We start from the raw sequence: 10,706 nt of genomic DNA on the forward strand, positions 1-10,706 counted from the left end.
CTTTTAAAAACTTGGCATAAGCCGGAATTTGCTTGATTGCATCCAAAAGTGGAAGATTGACTTTCACTTGCCTAAACACATCAATAATTTCATTTGTTTTGACCTTTTGCTTGTCAATTGAAATGGATCATTTTAAGGCATCCGAGAATGAAGCTCTTGGCTCAAAAACCTTTTCAGAAATTTTCTTTGAAGTCTCTTCAACATAAGAAGTTTTGAAATCATGTTACACATTTTTCTTTTTAAAATCATTTTTCAAATCACTTTTCAAGATATTCTCATTTGAAAGATCATGCATATACAATGAAGGAGGAATAGGATGAGAAACGGGACGGGTGTCAACTTGTGGTTGCACCGGTTCACTCTCTTCACTGGACGTACCCACTTGGTTGTCCACAATCTTCCCACTTCTCAAGGTAGTCACTGCGTTGACATGCTCTATTGTATGACCTTCCGATGAGGAATGAGTCTCCACAACACATTGTTGCTTTTGTAGGGCATTCAAAGGCATTTTCCCTTTCTCTCTAGCATTTAAAGTACTAGCTATTTACCCTACTTGGGTTTCTAGGTTAGCAATAGATTGAGAATGAGAATGAAGCAATTGAGTGTTCGCCTCTAAAGTGCCTAGAGCGATCAAAACTTTCTCTTCAAAAGCGGGACTCCTAGCATTTCCTTGAGAATATGATGGTTGATTAGGAAAATAAGAATTAGAAAATTGATTTCCTTATGATTGATATGGTCTATATCCTTAGAAACCTTGGCTTTGCATTGGAGGTGGAACATATTTCCCTTGGAAACCACCTTGGGAAGGGTTTGAGCTTTCCCCTTGGTTTCTTCAAGAGAAATTCGGGTGATTCCTCCAACTAGGATTATAATGATTGCCATAAGGGTTGTTCCCTTGATTAACAAAAGCTGCATTGACTTGTTCATGATGCTCATTTTGCACATGTCCACGAGGACAATTGGAAGTAGAATGTAAAACACTTGAACAAGTCATACATGTCTCATTGGATGCATGATGGGAATGGTTAGGGATGGAAGATACTTGATTTGCCGAGTTTTGGTTGATCAAGAATTGATCAAACCTTTGAGATAAGGATTTCATCTCGGCGGCTATTTCATTAGAATGGTCGACTTGATGTAAGCCAACACTCTTCTTTCCACTTAAATTCCTACCATTCTTAGAAGATAAAGTTCGATGCAAAGAATTCTCACTCATGCTCTTATAAAGACGCCACACGTCATCCTCATGCCTATCAATATAAGAGCCACCCATGGAAGCATCAACCATGCCCTTGTAATTATCCGATAAGCTCTCGAAGAAATATTGAACTAATTGCCATTTGGGCATGTCATGATGTGGACACTTCCTAAGCAATTCATTGAATCTTTCCCATGCCTCATGGAACGTTTCCCCATCCCCGTGTGAAAACTCTCGAATTGAGGTTCTCATAGCATTGGTCTTAGAAACCGGATAGTACTTCTTCAAGAACTCTTGTTGCATTTCTGCCCAAGAAGTAATTGAAAAAGTTCTAAGATTGTTAAAGCAATATTTTGCCTTGTCTTTAAAGGTGAATGAAACAAGTTTAAGCCTTAAAGCCTCTTCCGGCATGTCCGTGTATCTCACGGTGGAACATACTTCAAGAAACTCATCTAAATGCTTATAGGGTTCTTTACTTGGAAGTCCATGATAATTAAGAAGCATTTGAATGGTTTGTGGTTTGATCTCATAGTGGTGTGCTTTAAATGGTGGCAATTGAATGCATGTGCATTGTATTCATTAGGCACATAGTGATCTCTTAAAGCAAGGGGAGGATTAGCAATTAGAAGTGCAACATGGGCACCTTGATTGCCTTGAATGATGGGAGGTGGTGGAGCATAGATTGGCCTTGGCATTCCCAATGGAACTTGGCCTTGTTGTTGTGGTGGATGAACGAATGGCCTCGGCATGCCTAATGGTACTTGCAGGTTATCATGATGCACATTGGAGTGGAGGATGCCTTGTTGGTCTATGTGACTAAGGTCTTCCACATGGTCCTCATTATGTCATTCCATTAATGAAATGGATTGACTAGAACTTCCTCTTCTCCTAGGGTTTCGAACAACGGATTCAAGATGAAAATTTAGAGGGACAAGAGTGGGTTATAATGATCTACGACCATGCATGCACAATGCAACACAACAAGCAACAAGTAATGAACAAACATTTTACCTTCGCAATAAATCAACAATCAACAAACTTCCTCCACAAACAATGTTCCCATACTCCCATGCTATCAACAATATGCAAGAAAAGATAAATTGCCGCCACGTGGGCTTACGATTTATCTAAGAATTGAAATATAAGCCTCCACGTGGTCCGACGATTTAACTAGAGACTCAGGTAAGAAAGAGCTCACAAAGGGTCTTTTAGCACTTCAATTCAATTTTCAATTTTTAGCCTTGCAAATTTTTTAGATTTTTAGCCTTTTTCCTTTGCTTTTGCTTAGCTTCTTGCTTGAAATGCTCCTTTGCTCACCTTCTTTTTAATGCACCTAGTCAAACAAGAACCAACACAATAAGAAACCAAAATGAAAACAAAGTAAAGACACGATCAAAAGAGTACTAATTCCTAATTGATTTCACAAATACGACGTTGCCTTCAATCAATCCCCGGCAACGGCGCCAAAAACTTGGTGTGGCTCGGGGCGTCAACCCAAACCCATAATTTGTGCACCAAAAGATAATGGTGTAGAGCTATAATGAATGTGGCAAAGTTTTACATTTAGAAATTACCATTACTACCTTTCACTAAAAATATAGTTAGGGCAAGTAGGGATCGTCCCAAGGGAATGGTGGGTCGTACTAGGTTGAGGAATCAAGATTAGGGTTAGTAGGTCGAGTGATCAAAAGATTGGTTGGTTGTTGAATTACATTAAGATGCAATTTAAACTAAAGTAGGCAATTAAATGTAATGGAGAGAAAATAAGAGAGAGATCTTGGGGTTTAGAGATCACCACTAAGCATAGCTTTTCTACACCCATAATAAATGATTAATGAGGGGAAAAACATGTACTGCAACATAGTGTGTGTGTGTGGTTGTTTCAACAAGCATGGATGACAAATTAAGTATATATTGTCTAAGCAACATGGTGGATAGCACAATATATAAAATTAAGCCATTAATCATTGCTTTAAGGTCACAATCCAAACACATCACAAGGTTAGAGATATATGTTACTTGCTTTCATAAGTATGGAACATCAAACAACAATCATGGATTGTCCTCCCATTTAACACCTAAACTACAACTACACTACAATTAAGCTAATGACATGAAATTAGACTAATTAAACTAAGGGAGAGGTACAATCCATCAAGAAATGAGTATGAACCATCAAATGAACCATAATAACATTCCATTAGGCACTATATCTTGACAATCTCTAGATCTATAGCATTAATACACATAGACATGCATCAATAACACAAGAAATAGAGATAAACACATGAACATCTATTCTAGCATACATAGACATATGGATAGAATAAAATGATCAATTGGAAGTATTAAACCACACAAATCATTAAATAAACAAGATCTATATATATATAAGTGTCAAAACATGTATTAAAATACAAATCCCCTCAAAAATACATAAATCAAGATGTAGAAAGTATGCTTAGGGCTAACTCTAGCCCCAAAAGGATGTCTAGCCACTCATGGATGGTGTCCTCCAACCCTCAAGGGCTAACTCTATGGTAGAGATTACTCCTCTTCTTGGTTGATAGAAGAAGTCCAAGCTTATGCCTCTAGCCTCCTTTCTTTTTTTCTTTACTAAGAATATGAAAATTGTGCATCCTCTCTATTCTAAAGTATATTAAGTATATCTCAAAAAGTGGCTCATATTCCTTAAATAGGTAAGCCAAAATATCACCCCAAATGAGCTGGGCTCGTATACCAATATTCTTTCCAATGATTGGATATGAAAGAACTTTTAATGAGCTGGAATTTGGATTTTCTCGGGATTTGGAGAGTTCGATCGATCGAACTTGTGGTGAGATCGATCGAACATGGTTGAGATTTATCGAATTTAAGCTAGATCGATCCTCTATGGCGGCGCTTTTTTGGATAAAAACAAATCTGAGATATTTTGAAGATATTTTTGGGAAAGAGACAAATGTGGTAGGTAGGGTAGTACAAGTGGATACGATGGAATCTTTTCAATCGATCAGAATTAAGTTGGATCGATTGAACTTTGTGGGATCTTTAAATGAGGACAAAAGAGCTTAGATCCATCTTAGAATGCTGAGATCGATGAACTTTTGATCGATCGAATATTTGCTGAGATCGATCAAACTTGCTGAATTTCCACCACTTGCTTCCTTTTGCTCCCACTTTGCTCCTTTCTTTAATTCATCTCAAGATTGCTTCAATTATGCTCTTATTTAGCTGAGTTAGCTCATTTTGGGGATAAGTACCAGAAAATGGAAATAATACAAAATCAATCTAAAGTGGGAAAATAAGATAGATAAAGGTCCTAGAATACCTAAACTTAAGGGGTTTAAATGCGCACTTTTCAGTGCTCATCATGGTGCGGACATTTCCTAAGGAGATCTTGTAGTCTTTCCTAAGTCTCATGGAGTTGTTCCCCATCGCTTTGTGAAAAGCTAAGAATGGAACGCTTTATTAGATTGGTTTTACTCACTGGATAGTACTTTTTTAAGAATTCTTGTTGCAATTGAGCCCATGTAGTGATGGAATTTGCAGCAAAGGAGTTCAACCAATATTTTGCCCTATCTTTTAAGGCGAATGGAAAGAGATGCAAACGGAGAGCATTTTCAGGGAAGCCCCTAAGCTTGATGGTAGAACAGATTTCAATGAACTCATCAAGATGCTTATAGGGGTATTCATTCTCAAAGCTATGAAATGATGGAAGCATTTGAATGGTGCTAGATTTGATCTCATATTGGGCTGCCTCGATGTTCGACATCACTATGCAAGAGGGAGAGGCATAAGTTGTAGGGATGAAGTGGTCCCTAAGAGTCATAGGAACAATATTTAGAATTTTGGCCCTATCATTATTAATTTCCTCATTCCCGATATTTCCTTCATTTCCGGCCATTGTATTAATTTCTAATTCAATTCCTCTTATATTTTCAGATTCCCTAAGGTTTCTTCTAAGAGTCCTTTCAAGCAAATTTATGTCAATAGGCGATTCAAGAGTTGGCAGGGAGAATGACCGACGACCAAACATCAACAACACACAACACAATTAACACAACAATTCAGCACCATAACCTCCACATATGATGTTCCCTTTCTCCTCAATTATCAACAAGATAGAAAGTAAATGGCCACGACACGGACCGATGCTTTGTACAACAATAAAACAATAATAGCCTCGACAAGGGCTTCACAATTAAATATCTCTAGTTTAGCCACATGCAAGATATTCACAACTTTGAAACTAGAACTTCGAAAACTTACCTGAAGTCGTCTAGAGTTACAAATTTGCTAGCTTCCCTCTGTAAGCCTTGAGTCCCTATAATCAAAACCGACAAGAAAATATCTACAAGAACATAATATTCACAATCAAACCAAAGTTAATCCTAAAACCTCGGTTACAAAACCGTTTGCAATCCCAGGCAACGGTGGCAAAAATTGATTGGTTAAGATTCGATCTATAATAAATTAACCCTTTGCAATAGTACAAATCATTGTAAAATAGGGCTATTGTTCGGGTAAGTTGAACCACAGGGATTGCTAGTTTATGGCAACCAAGATTGTAAAATTACTTTTAGCATGATGAAAGGGGTATAGAGTTTTGATTGGTTTATCATTAGAATTAGGAATTAAAATTGCATAAAACGAGAATTTGCTGGAAATTTAGAGGAAAAAAATCTAGGTAAAGAGGACTAGGGAAGTGAATCCACTACCTACCCTATAAACATGCTAGAATATGATTCACATGGGAAAACAATATATATAGTGGTCATGATATGTAGCAACACATGGTTGCTACATTATCTTCAAAAAGTTCATTAAATCAAAAGGCAAGAATAACCTATCAAAGTTTCATATGTTTAAACTACCTAAACTAGGGTGTAGCCTTAGACATGCTCACTAAGCTAGAGATTATCAAGCCCTTAATCAAATAATGAAAGCACATGAAGCTAGAAATCAAGCATAGAACATCAAAGGAAGGACCTAAGCCATGGACTATCAAGGTTCTCCAACAATATGCCATTAAAGCATTCCACAATCTCATTTCCATTATCACTATGAAAATGCTAGGCATACAATCATGAGAAAATATGATCTAAGACAAGATAATAGATTCAACACAATCATTTATAAGAATTTAGGTTCATTACATCAAGTGTAACCTCTAGATTATGAAATAATCACATATATACATTATTTTCCCCAAAATAAACCAAGACTAGAACATGCTTACTAGAGAGGGCTTCATCACCTCCCTAGATAGGGAGTTAGTTGCTCATGGATGCAAGAAAGGAAGGAGAAATGGTGAGGAGCCCTTCCATTTTCGCACCTAGAGCTCAAGAACACATAAAACCCTTACCTTCTAATATTTCTCTTTCTATAGCTTGCTAAAAATGTGAGATCCCCCCAAAACAATAGCCACAAAACCCCTATCTAGCCAAAAAAATCTCATTTTCCCTCCATTTTCGAGCCCTAACATCCCTAGGAGAATTCAGGACCACACAATGGGTCAAGGGGACAACCTTGAAGGAAATAATGCAGACATATACTCACTTGTCTATGAAATGGCGGGCGCCCGCGGGCGCAGGTGTGATACCCCTCGGATCCGAGACACAGGTTGATTAGGCCCAAGCCCAAACCCGAGGGAATATCAAACAATTTAAGTATTTTAAAACGAACACAGAATATAAAATGAAATATGAAGTAGAATAAAGCTGAAAGAAATAATAATTATAAAAATCCTCAACCAATAAATAAATAATCTATTCCTTCCCAAAACTTCCAAGAGTATAACTCGGGAATCCATCTATTGGACCCTTAATACGAAAATCCAAACTAAAGTATAAATAAATAAAAACATCCAAAATGAAACCATAGAGAGAAGTCCTACGTCGTCGTAAGAGTGAATAGAAATCTCTGCTCAGCACGATCAGGTCTAAGTCTGGAACTGACGAGTACATGAAAAATAGAAGTGGGTCAGGCCCACGAACAAGTTCTATCCTGCTACAATCCAAGCAGAGACTCGATACACATATATATTCTAACTAACTCAACAATATCTATATAGTCCGTATATATTTATATATCCACACTACAAGACTCTCACTGGACTATGCAGGGGGTCTCAACCTGAGTAGACGGCAACATGTAAAGTACACCTGAGTGGGCATGAGTACCCAAGCCTAACAAGATATACCTCAACCTAGCATATCCAGCTACGCATCCTACTGCATATACGCTCCCTAACCAACGACTTTGAGACTCAAGCTCATATCACGGTACCATAAAAATATATTTAAAGTCCATCATATCCATCCAAAGTAAGTCCAGTTAGTCATTCAGCTTGTGCAGCTTTTTTGACTTAACATAAATAGCAAGTAATCGAATTAATCATTTAGCTTGTGCAGCTTATTTGACTTAATTATAAGTAGGATTTCATTTATATAATCCGTTCCCTTATTCCAATATAAGTGGGACTTAGCAATTTGAACTAATCCAAACCTAGTATGCCACCGTCCCATACCGGTGCATATAATCCAACCATCCAACAGTTGATACAACAATTAATACACGTAACTATCAATTGATCCATATTAAGCATAAGTAGGGACACATAAAATTGACATGCTTATTCCAGTAATTGATACATCTAAGTAAGGAGATACATCAATTAATTCCATGACGAGCATAATAAAAGAAATAGATAAACTACCATGCTCATACCATACCAATCCAACAATTGATGCGAGATAATAAAAATCTGCATATCAATTAATCCTCCCTAAGCATAACAAACATATAGAATTTGACATGCTTATTTTACATCATTGATACATAATTAAAGACAAATAATCCTGGACAGAACATTGCTAAAATAAGTCCCGGCAGTTTCAAAATCCAAAGTTAAATTCAGTATTTGCAAGTTGTTAAACAATTTCTTTTATTCAAATTTCTAACAATGTAAAACTGAACACCACCTTCTGTGCCTTAACCTGCACTTCTAAACCAACTAAAACCCACCATCACAGTCGCTAATTGAAGTCTGAAACCCCAAAAATCCATACACAGTAGCCTAACCTTGCTGAAACATCGCAGAAAAATAAAAATAAAAAATAAAAAATAACTGAAGAAAACAATGGAGCAGGCTCCAAAAACAAGTGGAGCCGCCTCCACCCTTTTGGAGCCACCTCTACTAAAGTGTGGAGCCGACTTCACTTCAATGGATCCGCCTCCATTGAAGGGTGGACCCGCCTCCACTCTTCCCAGCTTCCGTCTTCTCCAACGCCAGTTGTTTTTTGACTTTTTGATCATCTGTCCTCCATTCCCAAAGCTCCTAGGTGTCTAATACTAAGTCCATTGTGTTCTAGAATCAATTAAACCCTTTGTTTAGTAATCGTCAACAATTAAAACCTGAACTGTGCAATAAGGATGCAAAAGGAGCAATTTACAGTTCCTCAATGCTTACTGTTTAAGTAAATCAACCCTGAAACTCAAACCTAACTTAATGTTTTTTCAATGTGTTCCAGACTAAACTAAAATCTTTATATATCAATTTACATGAATTATACATCAATTTACATGAATTAGCGTATGAGTTACATATGAAAAAATATAAAACAAGCAGTATACAACTCATGACTACGTTCAGTTTAAAACAACAGAAACATGAAAACTAATTTAATTTTAATCCTTATATATTCCTAGAGTTGCATTAGACATGCAAAGAACACGAGCCAAAGGAATAGAGTTAGGATTAGAACTTGCCTTTAGCATTCCACCGTCATTTTCCCAAGTTCCCTCTCTACCTCCAATGTCATGAATAGGGTTCTAAAACCCTAGCTAGACGTATGGTACATATTTATAGACAACAAAAATACCTAAGTCCAATTAAACCCTCAACCTAAACATAATCAGCCCATAAACAAAACCTATTTTATAAACGCTATGTCTACTACCAATTCACAAAGCCACGTTAAATAATTAAAACATCTAAATTCAATTAAAACAATGACTCACGTAATGTAATTTAGATACACAATTAAATAGTTAAATCACCAATTAAATAAAAACAATTAAATAGTTAAATCAAACCAAGTAATAAAATAATAAAATACTTAAGCAAATACACAATTAATCACACAAAATAAAATAAAACAATAAATAACATGCCGAGACTATCCTTTTAAAATTAGGGGTATTACAGCAGGGCGGGCCCCCGCGATGCTCAAACATTCTGCTCTTTTGGGTGGGCGCCCGCGGGCCTTAGGCTCCTATACTAAAATTGCTACAATTGGACCTCCTTTTCGCGGGTTAACAACCCAAGCCTTCTTCCTAGAGCTTTGAGCAACGAGCATTATGAGTTCCATGGATCACTAGACTTGGCCAAAATGGCGGTCCCCGGCAACGGCATACTCTGATCTTTAGAAACTTATCAAAGCGTCACTTTTAACTCTCTTTGGGGAACCAACCTGAAAATAGACAAAAGAATGGAATTAAGGCTAATATATTCAGTATAGACAACTAATGGACTTAACTAACGCAAATAAGGGCGCTTGAATATGCAATATTCGGCGCTTATCAATTTTAATATAATTAATTGAATAGTAAAGCACGAAAGATAAAAACTTAAACTTTCCACAATTTATTCCACTGCAAAACTTATATTTGGTATTAGAGCTAATCTCTACACTTTGAGTTGATCATAGTGGGAAGTTTTTGCTTATTTTCAAAAATTCTTTCATCATGTCTTATGTTTTGAAAAATGGTGGATCTAATCAACGTGGTCCCTTATTTGAAGGTGACAATTATAATTTTTGGAAATCAAAGATAAGAGCTTATTTGCAAAATTCAGGAGGTAAAGTCTGGGCTATTGTTAAGACATGTTTTACACCTCTAACTAAGGAAAAAACTGTGGATGGTAAGGTTGTTCAAGTTTTAAAAGATACTTTCACCTTCACTGCACTTGAAACTGAGCGTAATGATGCTAATGAAAAAGCTTTGTATGCAATTATTAATTTTATTGTTCCATCTGAATATGCTAGAATTTCTTATTGTAAAACTGCTAAAGCTGTTTGGGATATTTTGCAGGTTATTCATGAAGGGACTTCGAAAGTAAATGTATCCAAAATTCAAATGCTTTCTCATAAGTTTGGGAACATTATGATGAAAGAAAATGACACTTTTTAAATTTTTATTCTAGTCTTCTTGAAATTATTTCTGAACACCATCCCTTGGGCAAAAGAGTTAGTGATAAGAAAATCTGTGAGAAAATCTTGAGATCTTTACCTAAAATATTTTAAATAAGGGTAGAAACTATCTTTTAACATTGGGATTTGTCTAGTGCTCAAGTAGATGAGGTTGTGGGTTCTTTGAAATTTTTTGAGATGCAGAATTTTAGTCAAACTCAAAAAAAAAAAAAATCTTACTTTAAAGTCAACTCAAGTTAATAACATTGATGATAATTCTGATGAAGATGTGGCTCTCATATCTAGACAATTTAATC

The 10,706-nt window shown here is 36.3% G+C and overlaps 1 pseudogene; it reads left to right on the forward strand.

Annotated features, from left to right (window-relative positions):
- Positions 1-1,346: 1,346 nt before the first annotated feature.
- LOC132283041 (small nucleolar RNA R71) lies at positions 1,347-1,445 on the forward strand (annotated as a pseudogene).
- The last annotated feature ends 9,261 nt before the right edge of the window (positions 1,446-10,706 follow it).

The sequence above is a fragment of the Cornus florida genome, unplaced genomic scaffold (assembly GCF_030987335.1).
Source record: "Cornus florida cultivar Cherokee Brave unplaced genomic scaffold, ASM3098733v1 CherokeeBrave_3.0.0_Hap2_Chr01, whole genome shotgun sequence".
NCBI classification, from domain to species: Eukaryota; Viridiplantae; Streptophyta; class Magnoliopsida; order Cornales; family Cornaceae; genus Cornus; species Cornus florida.